Below are 17,249 nucleotides of genomic sequence, written 5' to 3' on the forward strand. Positions count from 1 at the left end.
CTATCATTAGCTATACTGAAACACTACTATTTACATATTTAAATGGTATAAGGGTAGAAGAGTAGAAGAGTAGAGAGTAGAAGAGACACACAGATCCTTTCTTACAAAATATAGCCAATGATAGTAGAACTTTGTGATTCCAAGCCCTTTTGGGCAGATTTATAAAGATGGCAAATACTTCATCCAGATTGGATGAAGCCAGTTTCAGGGTTACAGTATGATCCAGCACATAGAATTGTGTAACACAGAGGACTGATAGGTAATGTATACCGGACCTTAGAATGGCCAGACTAACGTACCAAAGAATAGTCAGGAATAGCCGAGGTCAAGGGATACAGAAAGAGACACAACAATAAGGAAAAGCCAGGGGTCAAGAATACCAGAAAACAGGGATGTCAAAAGCAATGCCAAAGTCAAATAACCAGAATTACCAGAATCAATAACGCGCTCTCGGACAACCACAAGGGAAGCCACGACAGGGCACTGAGCAGGATGAGAACTGGGCCTAAAACCCCTTTCTCTGGATCTGATAGGGTGTAAACGGCCTTTGACCCCAAAGGCAGTTACCAGGTTTCTATTTGCATAATTGCTGCTCAGCACAAACCCTGCTGTGGATTTGGTTGCTGCTCGGCACAACTTTTCCTGTCAGGACAGTAATGTTGTTCGGCACAACTTTTCCTGTCTGAACAGTAAATTCCATTAGTCACATTTTTATAAGCAGATGAAGAGTGACATTACCCCCACCTGAAGAACGCCCACCGGGCGGGCAGGACCAGGCTTGAGAGGAAATTTTGCGTAAAAATAGCGAATCTTGCGGCCAGCATGGATATCAGATGCCGGAACCCAAGAACGATCGGCTGGTCCATAAGCTTTCCAATCCACCAAGTACTGTAAAGTGCCCCGTGAAAACCTGGAATCAATTATGGAGGAGACCTCATACTCTTCCTGTCCAGAAACAACTAAGGGAGAAGGAGGGACACTTGAGACAGTATATTTATTGCAAACAAGAGGTTTGAGCAAGGACACATGAAAGGTATTAGGAATTTTCAAGGAGGCCGGAAGGGCTACAGAGTACGCAACAGAATTGATCCTACGAAGGACACGAAAAGGTCCAAGGAACCTAGGAGTAAATTTCATGCTAGTGACTTTGAGCCTGATGTTACGAGAAGATAACCAAACCATCTCACCCACTTGGTAAACAGGGTCAGCACCTCGACGTGTATCAGCATAATGCTTGAAACGGTCAGCAGCAGTACCCAGAGCAGATTGACGTTTAACCGAGGTATCACGGATGGAAGCCAGAGGGTCATCCAAAGCAGGAATAGCCATATCAGAAAAAAACAGCCGGTAGGACAGTGGGATGCCGGCCATTATTAACAAAAAATGGACTATGCCCAGAGTTGTTCCTAGCAAGCTTGGCCCATGGTAGTAATTTGGACCAATTGTCTTGAGTGCTATTAACGAAACAACACAAATATAATTCCAAGGACTGGTTAGCCCTCTCAGCTATACCCTTGGTCTGGGGGTGGTAAGAGGATGAAAAAGACAATTCAATTCCTAATTGTTTATTGAAGGCCCTCCAAAACCGTGACACAAACTGAGAACCTTTGTCAGATACTATATTGTGAGGAATGCCATGCAGACGGACGATTTCTCGTATCAAGATTAGTACCAGGTCTTGAGATGAAGGCAATTTCTTGAGAGGAATAAAATTAGCCATTTTAGAAAAATGGTCCACAACCATGAGAATGGTGGTATAACCGTTAGAACTAGTGTAACGGAACGCTGACGGATGCTCCTAGTGCTTTCCGAGGACTCCAAGCACTCTGCTTGACACCATAACTACTGCAGACTCCACGAACCACCGCAGCTTGGTTGGGGTCTTGCCGTCTCTACCCACTCTGGACCCAAGACCAGGGTCCAGCTTCCAGTAGGTTGACCTCTCCGAATTCCAGAGAGCAGGAACAAAAACAAGCTCTTAGCAAAGCTTAGTGATTATACCCTGGGGAGTATAGTGATTATAGCAATCCCCAGAGTGTAGTTCTGCAATCCCCCAAACATGAGCCAAAACTTCACGAAGGTCCAAGATGATCCGAACTTTTAATGACCACACACTGGCTTTTATGCAAGTCCCCATGCAAGGGGACATCCCACAGGGTGGGACACAGTACAACCAATCATATACAGGAAAACCGTAAAACACACCCAGCACAAACATACAATCCCTCCCCTCTGCCTGTGATATAATTACTGAACACAATGGGTTCATGTAATTTATCACAGGCAGGAAAAATACACTTTTTTTTTTTATTACTCATTTAATATTTTATACTTTTTCTTATTCTATAAAACATAGACAACATCATATGCATTACCATTTTAAAATATTACATTGCGTATTACAATTTTCACGTGTAAACATATCCAACATACAATACATTAACAATACATTGACAATAATCCAGACTGAGGGCTCTCATGAGTCAGAATAAATTTCGGTTTAATATTTTTATATTCCTGTTATGGCAATAAGATATCCTTATATCAAATGTAAGCAGGGTTTATCTATAGACTAATTTTCCTGTATAATGCCTAGCCAGTTTTTCAAAGTATTTGGTTCTTTGACTATCCCTATCTCCATTTTCAACTGGTAGATTAATTGTGATTTTACTTCCTCCCATATTGGGGTTTCCCTAGTTTTCCATTTCCTAGCAATTGATATTTTAGCTGCTAGCAATATATGGATTATCAAAACAGCAAATTGGTCAAAATTCTGAGACATATGTAGTTGTAACAGAAAATACTCTGGTTTCTTATCGATATTAATTCCTGTCCATGATTCAATATTCATAGTTATCATAGACCAAAATCTTTTAATTAGTCCACATTCCCACCATATATGTAACATTCTGTCAGGGTACCTGTGGTCTCTACCTCCGAAAGAGGTAGAGACTTAGCTGTTCCTCCATCCAGACGGCCTGATGGCTCCCTTCCCCACGGTCTATCCGGTCATGCAAGGCCGGCCGCGAGGGAGTGACTGCCTTTTACAGCATCTAGGCAGGAAGTTGTCATCAGGACACTCCTCCGGAAAGACCTGTCACTCAATTGCTGCAGGACCAATCAGGACGCCTCGGAGGCGTGGTTACTGCTCTGAACAGGGTATTTAACAGAGCTTCTTTCATTAGCTCATTGCCCTGTCGTGGTTCTAGCTTGTTCTAGTCACTCAGTGCATGTGTATTCTATTATCCCTTTTGGTTTTGACCCGGCTTGTTTAACTTACTCTGCTTATCTCTGTTACCCTTGATTCGGCTTGTCTCTCGCTTATCTGTCTTCTGTTACCCTCGACCTCGGCTTGTCTTTGACCATTCTATACTGTACTACTTACGTTAGTCCGGCCATTCTAAGGTCCGGTATACGTATCTGGCTACTGTTTGTACTCTGCGTGTTGGATCCCTGTCCCGATCCTGACATTACGACAGGGCCAATGGATCCTGCAAGTACAAACAGTCAGCTGGCTTCTCCTGATCCTAGGTTTGAAGCCATGGATCACAGAATGGATCAGATGGCGCTTGCGCTACAGGCTCTATTATCTCGTGCCAATAACCCACCAGAGGAGATACGTAATACCCCTGTTTCTCCTGTCGGTTCAGGTCTAGAGGTAGCCACAGTGGGTGCTTCTTCTCGCATTACCCCCCCAGTACGCTACGGTGGGGCTCCTGAGAAGTGTCGTGGTTTCTTAAACCAAATTAGTATCCACTTTGAATTGCAACCTCGCTCTTATCCTACAGATAGGGCAAAGGTAGGATTTATTATCACCCTACTTATTGAGAAAGCTCTGAGATGGGCCAACCCATTATGGGAGAACGATAACCCATTAGTTTATAACTATAATGCCTTTGTAGCTGCTTTTAGAAGAACATTTGACCCTCCAGGTAGAAAGGTTAATGCAGCCAGATTACTGTTGCGTCTGAAACAGGAGAACCGAACACTGGTGGATTATGCACTAGAGTTCAGGTCTCTGGCGTCAGAAGTCAAGTGGAATGAGCAGGCGTATATGGATGTATTTTTGAATGGCTTATCTGAAGTAATCCTTGATGAGGTTGCTACCAGAGAACTCCCTGAGAATTTAGAGGATTTAATTTCGTTCATCTCTCGTATAGATGAACGTTTAAGAGAGAGACAGAACACTCGAGAGAGGAACCGGAGACCTTCTTTTAGGTTAGCCCCCGCTTTTCCAAGTCCTGACTCCACGGTATCTTTGCTTCCTGAACCTATGCAGATAGGGTATACCCGCCTCTCTGAGGAGGAAAGACAGTACAGGAGAAGAGAGGGTTTGTGTATGTATTGTGGAGCTAAGGGTCATTTACTCTCGAACTGTTCTAACCGCCCGGGAAACGCTCGCACCTAAGTCTCTCTAGAGGACAGGCCTTGGGTGTTTCTATTTTGTCCTCTACTCCTAATTATAAAGATCACAGGCTTCTGCTACCAGTTTCCTTAACTTGCGGGAGGGAAGTAGTAAGGGCTATGGCTTTGATAGATTCCGGTGCTGCTGAGAATTTTATCGACCAAGCCTTTGCTAGTAAAAACAATTTCCCATCCCAGCTAAGGGAGACACCCTTGGCCGTTGAGGCCATAGATGGTAGACCACTACTAGACCCTGTTATCTTTCGTGAGACCATACCCATTGATTTAAATGTTGGTATCCTACACGTGGAGAATTTATCTCTTCTGCTCATTTCGTCTCCTTCCGTTCCCATAGTTCTGGGGTACCCATGGTTGAAAGAACATAACCCTATTATCGATTGGGAGTTAGGGGAGATACTCTCGTGGGGCCAGGGCTGCCAGGATCGGTGTTTGTGCAAGGTTTCTCCATTAGCTAATATTAACATACAGGAGAATCCTACTCAGTCCACAGAAAGACAAATACCAGACCTTTACCTAGACTTAAGGGCAGTGTTTGACAAGAAGAATGCCGATTCTTTGCCGCCACACAGGTCATTTGACTGTAAAATTAAGCTTCTACCCGGGACTATGCCTCCGAGGGGCCATGTATATCCTTTGTCTGTTCAGGAAAACTCGGTTCTAGAGGAGTATATTCAGGAGAATTTAGAAAAGGGATTCATCAGGAGGTCTTCTTCTCCGGCCGGGGTTCTTTTTCATTAAGAAGAAGGATGGCACGCTGAGACCTTGTATCGATTACCATGGCTTGAATAAAATAACTGTCAGAAATGCCTATCCTATCCCACTGATTACCGAGTTATTTGATCGTATTAAGGGCTCCAAAATCTTCACCAAGTTAGATCTCAGAGGGGCTTACAATTTGGTGAGAATCCAGCAAGGTCACGAGTGGATGACGGCATTCAATACCCGGTATGGCCATTACGAATACACTGTTATGCCATTTGGACTATGCAATGCTCCTGCAGTATTTCAAGATTTGATTAATGAGGTACTTAGGGAGTTTTAGCATGATTGTGTTATTGTTTACCTGGACGACATACTAATACACTCTAAGGAGATTGAGACTCACCATAGACAGGTCAGAAAGGTGTTACACAAACTTCTGCAACATGGTCTATACTGCAAATTGGAGAAGTGCAGTTTTGATCAGTCTCAGGTAGACTTTCTTGGGTACGTGATTTCTGGGGAAGGTTTTAAAATGGATCCTGGTAAACTCCAATCTATTTTAGACTGGCCTTTGCCCAAAGGACTCAAGGCTATCCAAAGGTTTATTGGTTTTTCCAACTACTATAGGCGCTTCATTAAGTGTTACTCCTCTATCATTGCGCCTATTACCAATATGACCAAACAAGGGGCTGATACTAAGTTCTGGTCTGAGGAAGCTCTTGGTGCTTTTAAGACTCTCAAGGAACTTTTTGCCTCAGCTCCCATTCTAGTTCATCCTGATACGACTCTGCCTTTCTTGCTCGAGGTCGATGCTTCTGAGACAGGAGTTGGGGCTGTTCTGTCTCAAAGGTTAGGGGTGGATAAACCGTTACACCCTTGTGGTTTCTTCTCTAAAAAAATTTCTGGGCCTGAGAGCAGATATGACATCGGGGAGAGGGAACTGTTAGCGGTCATTAAGGCTTTAAAGGAGTGGAGACATTTACTGGAAGGGACACTACACCCTGTTACTATTCTAACGGATCATAAGAACTTGTCTTATATTGGGGAGGCTAAGCGCTTGTCCGCCAGGCAGGCTCGCTGGGCCTTGTTCCTCACTCACTTTAATTATGTACTTACGTATAGACCTGGTTCTAAGAACTCTAAAGCCGATGCTTTGTCTCGTCAATATGAACCATCCACTATAACTGAACCACTTCTGTCCTCCATAGTTCCTAAGGGGAATATCATCGCGAACACGAATCTCAGGATTCACTCTCCATTGCTTTCTGAGATCATGAAGTTTCAGCATTTGGCACCCAAACAGACCCCTGGGGATCGACACTTCGTTCCTGCCGCTCTCCAACTGGAGGTGCTACGCTGTCTCCATAACAGCAAGGTGGCTGGGCATCCTGGCATCCGCAAGACTTATGCGCTGGTCTCTAAAGATTTTTGGTGGCCTGACTTACGCAAGGATATTAAAGAATTCATCGGGGCATGTGAAGTTTGTACTAAGACCAAGCTACCCCATTCGCTTCCATGCGGATTTCTGCACCCTTTAGAGGTTCCTGAAAAGCCTTGGTCCTGCCTGGCAATGGACTTCATTGTTGATTTGCCTATCTCTAAAAAGCAGACTGTCATCCTCACTGTGGTAGACAGATTTACTAAAATGGCTCACTTCATTCCCTTACCTAAACTCCCATCTTCGCCCGAATTAGCGGAGATATTCGCCAGGGAGATTTTCCGTTTGCATGGGATACCTTCCCAAATTGTCTCTGACAGAGGCTCCCAATTTGTTTCCCATTTTTGGAGATCATTCTGCTCCCAACTAGGCATCAAATTGAATTTCTCCTCTGCCTATCATCCTCAGTCCAATGGAGCTGCTGAACGCACTAACCAAAAAGTTGAACAATATTTACGTTGTTTCGTTTCAGAACACCAGGACGATTGGGTCGGTTTGATTCCTTGGGCGGAGTTTGCACACAGCAATCTCATTTGTGATTCTACGCATTCTAGCCCTTTTTTCTTGAATTATGGCTTTCATCCTTCCATCCTTCCTTCGGAGTCTTCTTCTCAAGGGATACCGTCGGTGGATGTTCATGTTGCCAATTTAAGAAAGTTGTGGGATCAAACTCGACAAATCCTTCTGCACAATTCTACGCTGGTTAAAAATCACGCTGACAAACGTAGAAGGGCAGCACCGGTGTTTGTTCCAGGCGATAGAGTATGGTTAAGTACTAGAAACATTCGGTTAAAAGTGCCGTCCATGAAGTTTGCTCCTCGATATATTGGACCTTACAGGGTACTGTCTCAAATTAACCCAGTTGCGTATCGTTTAGCGTTGCCTAATGCCTTACGCATTCCTAATTCATTTCATGTTTCCTTGCTAAAACCATTAATATGTAACAGGTTCTTCTCCACGATCGCCCCTCCCCGCTCAGTTCAGGTGGAGGGTCAGGAGGAGTATGAGGTCAATTCCATCGTTGATTCTCGAATCTCCCGGGGGAAACTGCAATATCTGGTCGATTGGAAGGGTTATGGTCCTGAGGAGAGAAGTTGGGTACCTCAGGAGGAGGTGCATGCTCCCCGTCTCCGCAGGGCGTTTCACTCTCGATTCCCTTCTCGCCCTGGTGTATTCCGCCCGGTGGGCGTATCTGAGAGGGGGGGTACTGTCAGGGTACCTGTGGTCTCTACCTCCGAAAGAGGTAGAGACTTAGCTGTTCCTCCATCCAGACGGCCTGATGGATCCCTTCCCCACGGTCTATCCGGTCATGCAAGGCCGGCCGCGAGGGAGTGACTGCCTTTTACAGCATCTAGGCAGGAAGTTGTCATCAGGACACTCCTCCGGAAAGACCTGTCACTCAATTGCTGCAGGACCAATCAGGACGCCTCGGAGGCGTGGTTACTGCTCTGAACAGGGTATTTAACAGAGCTTCTTTCATTAGCTCATTGCCCTGTCGTGGTTCTAGCTTGTTCTAGTCACTCAGTGCTTGTGTATTCTATTATCCCTTTTGGTTTTGACCCGGCTTGTTTACCTTACTCTGCTTATCTCTGTTACCCTTGATTCGGCTTGTCTCTCGCTTATCTGTCTTCTGTTACCCTCGACCTCGGCTTGTCTTTGACCATTCTATACTGTACTACTTACGTTAGTCCGGCCATTCTAAGGTCCGGTATACGTATCTGGCTACTGTTTGTACTCTGCGTGTTGGATCCCTGTCCCGATCCTGACACATTCCTGCCTTATGTGCCCCGCAGCGCCAGCATTTATCCGAGGCATCAGGGTACATTTTAGCTAATCTATCTGGCGTTAAGTACCATCTATTCATGATTTTGTATTGAAGTTCCACTAGGTTCAAACAGTGTACATTTTTTGTGATCAGATTTAGTGCTTTCGTCCAGTCATCATATCTTATGTTATTGTCTATCTCCTTTTCCCATTTTGATATTACTAAACCAATAATTTCTTCCGGGTCAATTTCGATTAAATTAAAACACTTTGAAACTAACTTCTTAATAGTGGTATGGTTTTTTAATAGTTGTTCCAATATTAATTGTTTCGCTGAGTAGTTTTTAGGTAAATGCTCTTTAAGATACCCCTTTATTCTCATATAGGTAAATATCTCTTTAGATTGCAACTTATATTAATCTGTTAGAGTATTAAAATCTTTTATCATACCATTGTCTATTATATTGTTAATTTTGTTAACCCCTGCCTTAATCCAACTCTGAATATTAAGATCAATAATATTTTTTTGCAGCTGTCCAAAATCAATGCTAATAAACAATTTGTCTTGTAAGTCTAGATCTTTTCTTAATTTATTCCATATGGGTATTATATTATTTAGAATCAGACCCTTATCATGATTTCCCTGTCTGGGGTTTTTTCTAAGGTCTGTCTTCCAGAAAAGAGAATATATATCCTCCTTTAATTCATCATTAAGTAAACTCTGTTCCATTTTAAACCAAATTTGTTCTTTAGCTAAATCGGATTGGGTTATTATTGCTTGTGCTATATTACATACTCTCCATGTATGATTTAGTTGTGGAATTCCCAGCCCACCCGATTTTATCTTTAACATTGAGTGATTACGACTTAATCTAGGACGTTTTTGGCCCCAAATAAATTTATTAATGATTGATTGTGCTAAGGATAGCCAGCTTTCTGAGCAGTATAAGGGTAGCATACGGAAGAGATACACCCACTTTGGGTATATATAAAATTTTATAATATTTATTCTACCCCACCATGATACTTCAATTCCCTTCCAATTATTCAAGGTTTTTGCTGTATCTTTCATTAGCCTTAAGAAATTTTGTTCCATCATGTTATTCGGTTCATTAGTAATTTCTATGCCCAAAACTTCCATGGTATTTTTTTCGCAATTAAATCCAAATTTGTCAAATAACTTTTGCTTAGTACTTAACGTGAGATTAAATGAAAGTGCAGCAGACTTACTTAAATTTAGTTTATATCCTGAATAAAGCGAATATTCCCCTATAGATTCCATGACCTTTTCCATGGATTTCACGGGGTCTCTCAGTGTGAGTACCACATCATCAGCATACATTGTAAGCTTTAATGATTCCTTCTCTAGTTCTATTCCTTTTATGGAATCGTCAGCTCTAATTTTGTGTGCTAATGGTTCAAGACTAATCAGGTATAAAAGTGGGGACAGGGGACAGCCCTGTCTTGTTCCATTTGTCAACTGGAACCATTCGGAGGAAAAACCACTTCCCACTACCCTAGCTGTTGGGACTGTATATAAAGCCATAATAGCCCTGGTGATATTACCTTGAATTCCAAAACCTGATAGGGCTTTCTCCAGAAAATCCCACCTTACCCTGTCAAAGGCCTTTTCGGCATCTAATGACAGGGCAAGGAGGGGAATCTTGCGTCTAGTTGCCAGATCTGCCACATCTATCAATCTTCTAATATTAGAAGTTGGGGCTCTACTGGATATAAACCCCACCTGGTCCTGATGAATAATACTTGTTATTATATTAGAGATCCTATCTGCTAGTACAGAAGAGTAGATTTTAATGTCACTGTTAAGTAGTGAGATGGGTCTATAATTTATTACAAGTTCCGGATTTTTCCCAGGCTTTAGAATTGGAACTATGTGGGCCTTTAACAGTTCGCTGGGGATATTTCCATGTGACATAAAGTCATTAAATAGTTTGGTAAGTGGCTCTATTATATTTCCCTTAAAGGTTCTATAAAAGCAATTACTGAACCCGTCAGGTCATGCTTTTTTTGATTTTAATTTTTTAATTGCAAATTCTACTTCATTTTGTAGGATAGGTTCATTTAATACTTTCAGTTGAGCTTCTGTTATACATGGGAGTTTAAGTTCAGTAAAAAATTCAGAGATATCATCAGTACTATTTCTCCCGGGTAGATTATATAGATCTGCGTAATACTTTTGAAATGCATTACCGATCTTCTCTGGTGACAAGACTACTTCTTCTCCATTTATTTTTAATTTAGAGATAATTTTTTTAATTTTTTCCTTTTTTAGTCTATTTGTTAATAGTTTATCCGCTTTATTCCCTTTATAGTACCAGTTTCTTCTTAAGCGTTCTAACGCAAGGTTAGATTTATTTATCAAGATATTATTAATGCTCTCTTTTATTTTTTTAATTCTTTACTAATTTCAAACGATATATTTTTTTTATTCTGTTTTTCCAACCTGTCGTAATCTATATAGAGTTGTGCCAAGTTTTGTAAGTTTCTTTTTTTTTCCTCTGTGCCCACTTTTATGAAGCTTCCCCTGATTGTACATTTAAACGCACACCAGAGCGTAGATAAAGAAATCTCAGAATTATTATTTTCTCTGAAATAGTCTTCTATGGCTTTTTGTATTGTATCCACATTTTTATTTTTTAAAGTATTCGTTCAATCTCCAGTTAGATCTAGTTTTAACAAATTCTTCTTTGATTTCTAGAATTAGAGCATTATGATCTGACCATGGGATATTAGTAATCAGAATTTTCTTGACCCTTCTAACAATATTGATTTCTGTCAATATGTAATCTATTCTTGAATATACCTGATGCGGGAAGGAAAAACAAGTATAATCCCTTTCCATAGGGTGCCATATGCGCCAAATATCCATAAGGCCTGCCTTTTTAATTGTCTCATTAAATTTTAGGGAGGATTGTTCTAACTGTCCCTTCTCATTTTTTTTAGTTTATTTCTATCCATGTTAGGGTCTAGTATACAATTAAAATCACCCATATATATTATTTTCCCTTGTTTAATTTTTTCTACTTTATTCACCAATTTATTTAAGAACCTTATGGGAGCTTTATTGGGCGCATATAGATTTACAAACGTGTATATCTGACTATTTATTTCTCCAATTATTATGAGAGTCCTTCCTTCGTCATCTGAGACTTGGTGAATTAACTTAAAATCTATTTTCGCAGATATTATAATTGCTACCCCTCTTTTCTTGTTCTTGGGCATAGAGGACCTAAAAATAAATGGAAATTCTTTTGAGCCAAATCTATCTTTGTCATTTTTCAGCCAATGTGACTCTTGTATGCCACATATATGTATTGACTCCTTCCTAATGAAATCGGTGAGGATAACTCTTTTCTGCGGTGTATTTAGCCCCCTTACATTCAAAGATGCTATTCTGAGCATATCTTAATTCTATCTGACCCCTTTTCCCTCAGCCTGGACAACCGAAAAATAACATAACATACAAGACATTGCACCCCCACATTTAACAGTAAAATAAACGGCTCCTTTCCCATAGGAGCCATAAATATCCCTGCGTTCCTTCCCCCTGTATATCAGGAGGGAAGAAATTTACAAATTAACCGCCCTATACGGTTAGGTGATGGGATATACTAACAATTTTATCAGGCGTAAAAGAGCCTGCGCGTTACCCTGAGTTCCAGCGAAGGTTAGGAAAAAAAAAAAAATTTACTTTGCAATCTTTACCAAAATTCCTTCTCTCTCCTCTTTCTTTTCCCCTGTATTATTTATCTTAAGTGCTCGTATCCAATATTATTACTCAAGGTGTGATAAACCCCATCTATTTATTGTTTTCTTTAAATTCCCTACCCTTCTCCCTTACTATTTGTACTAAGGATATCTATTCTTACGGTACTCGAGTACTCCACACCCGTGAAATTCTCTTCTCTTTACCTTGTACTACTATCGTTTATTTATGTGATATTCATAAGTGTCCTACACTCCTTCACTTCTTACCCCCTTTCTCTTTCTCATCCTCTTCCTCTCTATTTCCTTTCTTTCTATATCTTCTTTCATATTTATGTGAATTATTTAACCATATGAATTTCTGTTTCTCTAATTGTGTTAATCTCAGTTCAATTCACCTCGTGTTAATTTCTATAGAAAAAATTATATTAGCTACCCTACTTTCCTTAATTTTTTTATTCTTTGTTTCAAAACGCTTCTTTGTATAGACTGCTTATCAGTGTTACCATTATATTTCCCTCCAACCATAATCTCTCTTCAAGGGAAAACGATAGAGGGGAAAGACACACAAAAGGAAAAAACAAAAAACAAAAAAAAACAACCCTTTATAGGGCTACTTAGAGTTACCTCTTCCCGACCCCTATTCATGTGAAAAATACACTTTTTATACATACACTGTAACTTTAAAAATATGCATCATATTCACATAAAACATACATATTCAGAATCAGCATACATTAAATATAAACATAACCAAAAATCAAATAAACAAATCCCCCCAGTACATAAAAAGTTAGGTGGAAGTCCTTTATGACCGACTGCAAGCACATTTTCCTGCCCAAAACAGTTCCATAGATTTGGGCTGTGCGGTCGGTCTATTTTATGCAGAAAAATGACTAAGTCCCATTTGAACGTGCAAAGGTAAGGGTCAGCGGTGTTCGTTGAAATGTGTAGCCGATTTCAGCTGACCTCGTTTGAATGAACAAAGATGGCCGCTGCCACGTGTTGGTTTGTCGAATGGCGGCCGCTTCGACTACTTCGGCACTTCGGCTGCATCCAAAGTGCCAATTTAAAGCTGCAGAACTGCTCCAATACAATTTAAAATCCAATCTATAAAATAGTCTTTAACAGGTAATATCTTCATGGGGCATTGTTCCTAAAAGTCACAGTATGTCCCCAGATGGTTCTTAAAGGGCCAGCAGCAGCATAATATAAATCCATTAGCCCAAATAATGTTTGGAAAGGGCCATACAACCCAGGGCCATAGTCATGAGGCAGGAGGCTGGCAATCAGGCTCCTCCAACAGCCAGGGGAAAAGGGCAGCTTGTCACCTAAAAATCCGGTGACAAAAGGCATTTCATCACAAACTAGGAAGTTCAACAATGATGTCCATAGAAAAGTGGAACCATGGGACCTCAGGAATAGGATGAGGTTGTAACAAGCCACAAGGGAGTTTATGAGGCACTTTGGAAACCGCACAAACAGAACAAGCCTGCACCTATTCCTTAACATCCTTCCTGAGGGAATCCCACCAGAATGACCTCATGATAGCAGAAGTGGATTTATTAATACCTGGGTGACCAGCAGACACATTGTCGTGATACACCTTCATGATATTAACCCCTTCCCCCAATATAAAAAACAGTTTGTCCTGAGGTTTACCGCAGGGCGCCTGAGACTGAGCCTCCATGATGGAGCCAAGCAGTGGAGAGGACAATGAAAGGACAGTGGACACAATGTTACATTCCGGGGGGATGATATTGGACGTTTCTTGCTCTAGTATAGCCTCAGTATCAAACTGCCTGGACAAGGCGTCGGCCTTTACATTTTTAGAACCAGGTCTGTAAGTGATAAGAAAATTAAAGCGAGAAAGAAATAGAGACCAGCTAGCTTGTCTAGAAGATAATCGCTTAGCATCTCCTATGTAAGCCAGGTTTTTGTGATCAGTATTGATCAAAAGGGGGTCCTTGGAACCCTCTAAAATATGTCGCCACTCCTTGAGAGCTAGAATAATGGCCAACAATTCTCTATTGCCAATGTCGTAATTGCGCTCAGCAGGAGACAACTTTCTAGATAAGTAACCACAAGGATGTAACAGAGTTTCCTGGATCTCCCTATGGAAGATAACTGCCCCTACCCCTGTCTCTGAAGCATCAACCTCCAGTATGAAAGCCTTACTGGTGTCAGGATGTATCAATATGTTGGCAGAGGCAAACCGAGGTTTGAGAGTTTTCAATGGCCTCCTTAGACCATATCGTACTACTAGCCCCGTTGTGTGTCATATTGGTGATGGGGGCTATTACTGAAGAAAATCCCTTTATAAATCTTCTGTAATAATTGGTGAAACCAATGAACCTTTGAATGGCTTTCAACACAGTGGGTAAAGGCCACTGTAGAACAGACTCTAGTTTTTTAGGATCCATCTGAAACCCCAAAGCAGAAATATTATATCCTAAAAACTGTACTTCAGACTGGTCAAAGATAAATTTTTCCAATTTAGAATAAAGTTGTTTTTTTAACACGGTTTGCAGACAAAGACACATAATTCCTATCCTTTTTGTAACTAACCACTGAGCCTGAGCTAAGGAATGCATTATATAAACAAGCCAAGTGATAAGCAATGAAGCAGGGGAATGGAATGCTCTGTTTAAATGTTAATGGAATAGAAATAATTCCAAACACAGACATTAGTGACAGAGAAGAAGTAATTAATTTGACTTTCTACATTTTACAAGGTCCCATTGTAAGAAGGGTTGAAATTAAGTTTACAACTGTCAATTTTAGAAATTACGATCAAAATCGTAGCCACAAAGACTGAGGCAACGCTTTGAACTGACAAGTAAATTTAAGTTATGGTTGTTATTTTAGATAAGCCAAATTACGTCAAAATAGTCAGCAGGAAAAGTTAACTCTTTCCTGGATAGGAAGGTTTAGTGAGGCGAGACTGCCCTCTATGGACCAAATACCTAAATTACAATCTGCAGTTTTACCACACCTTCAGTTTCCTATTGGCCTTATCAACTAATAACGTACAGAGAGTCTGGCCCTTTAAATGTTAGGACAAAGGGAAGAGAGAAGTGAGTTGGTTGGAGTTTGGGCTTTCAGATTTGGACATTCAAAGAGATCCAGGACAAATATTCACTCTGGGACTAACACTCAAGAAACACTCCTGGACACTTAGAATTTTACTCTTACTTTCTAAGCAACACTATTTTTTTTACTATTACTTACATACCTCCATATAACTAATCATACACGCATTCAAGTTCCTGGGACTACCTAAGAGCATCTGATGAGAATATCTACTTAACTGGTAATTATGCTGGTTTTATTTAATTAATCTAAATTAATAAAAAATCTAATAGCATGATAAAACTGGATAAATCACGGTCAGATTTCAATATTTAGAAATCTTAGTTAACTAAAGAATATATAGTTATAAACATTCCATTCTGCAGGTGGAATTAAGAATAATTATATATTAGTGTGATATTATCACGTGTTAGCATACCGATATTTTTATCCAGGTGTATTGATTTGCTCTAAATAAGATAAGATATCTTTTTAGGCAAATTAAAATTCGGCTTATAGAATCTGGTAGATTATTCTTATTAGATGGTTCCAGGAAATAATTAATGAGCTGATGTTATTTTAATTGAAAATTACATGAGAATAGGATATTATATGCCTAGGAGGATCTAGCCAGCATTGAAAGGGTTACTCAGTTGATTTAACTGTTAGCTACGGTTTTATGGCTTTTCGCTGGACTGTGTGAAGTTTTACTTTCTGTCTGTGAAATACCCTCATAAATCTAAAGTCTTGATAGTTGATGCTGTTAGCCATTGGAATGTGTTTTAACATTGCCATTGTATTGCATACATATGTTATACTAAATATTTACTGATTATTATCATGCATGCTGCCTAATATTATTATTATATTATTTGTCACAATAAATTATGTCTATTTTTATAACAAATTGTGATTTTATTTGTATGGAATACATTTCACTTACATGATAACAATCGCTAAGATCTAAGCGAATTGAAATAGTGGGCAATTCTCGACTGTTTAATATTATCATCCCATAAATATCCCCACAGTGTCCACTTCTGGTATTAAATGCAGTCTTCCACTTGTGGTTTTCCTTGATTCTCACTAAATTGTAAGCGCTTCTAAGGTCAAGCTCAGTAAACTTTTTAGCGCCCTGGAGTCTGTCAAATAACTCAGCAATAAGAGGAATGGGGTAGACGTTCTTAATAGTGATTTGTTCAATGCCCTGTAATCGATACATGGGCGCAACTCACCATCCTTTTTAGATACAAAAAAGAATCCTGCACCAGCAGGCGAGGATGATTTTATATATGGCGTTTATTCAATGAATCTTTAATGTGTTCCTCCATTACACTACTCTCCTGAGGAGATAGAGCATAGACTGCTCCCTTAGGTGGCATAGCGCCTGGTAGTAAGTTAATGGAACAGTCATACGGTCTGTGAGGAGGTAGAGTATTAGACTGAGTCTTGATGTATACTTCTTTAATGTCTTGGTATTGTATAGGGATCTCGGGATTTTGATGTGTACTAGTGGGTAATTCAATAGTGCCCACTCTTTTGGTGACATGCAATATGCATCTTTCATTACAATCCTTACCCCATTCTAATATTTCCCCATTAGCCCAGTCAATATGAGGGTTATACTTGCTAAGCCATGGGATCCTAATATGATAGGACAAGAAGGAGATGCAATCACCTGAAATGTAATCTCTTCCTTATATAAGGCACCAGGGCCGGACTGGGATAAAAATTCGGCACAGGCATTTTTTTATCACAGCGGCCCACTAAGAAGGGGGCGGGGCAGAGAAGGTGTGTTTTGTCATCACTAAGTGCAGGCCAGGGCAGACCATGCGCAGAGCTCTGCTAAAGAGCTCTAGCATGAGAAAAAGCCCTGTATTTGTTCTGCACAGCGCAAGCAAATTTAATAACATGCTTGCACTGTGTTTCCTTGCAACTTGTCTCTGGTGTCTCTATAAATGGATACCAGGAGACAAAAATGCCAGGAAAGAGTATTGTGCATGTGTTTGGAGCCTGCTTGTGGGATTGTGTGTGTGTGCGTGTATAGAGTGAGCTGATTGTGGTGTGGTATTGTGTAATAAGGTCGGTTTAGTCGTGTTGTGTTTGTGGTGTAATGTAATGC

The 17,249-nt window shown here is 40.5% G+C and overlaps 1 protein-coding gene across 1 annotated transcript in view; it reads right to left on the reverse strand.

The window, feature by feature from the left end:
• The window catches only part of LOC134615216 (vomeronasal type-2 receptor 26-like), a 122,751-nt gene that overhangs the window by 62,713 nt on the left and 42,789 nt on the right, over nucleotides 1-17,249 (reverse strand). The window lies entirely within an intron of this gene.

This window comes from Pelobates fuscus, chromosome 6 (assembly GCF_036172605.1).
Source record: "Pelobates fuscus isolate aPelFus1 chromosome 6, aPelFus1.pri, whole genome shotgun sequence".
In the NCBI taxonomy this organism is placed as follows: domain Eukaryota; kingdom Metazoa; phylum Chordata; class Amphibia; order Anura; family Pelobatidae; genus Pelobates; species Pelobates fuscus.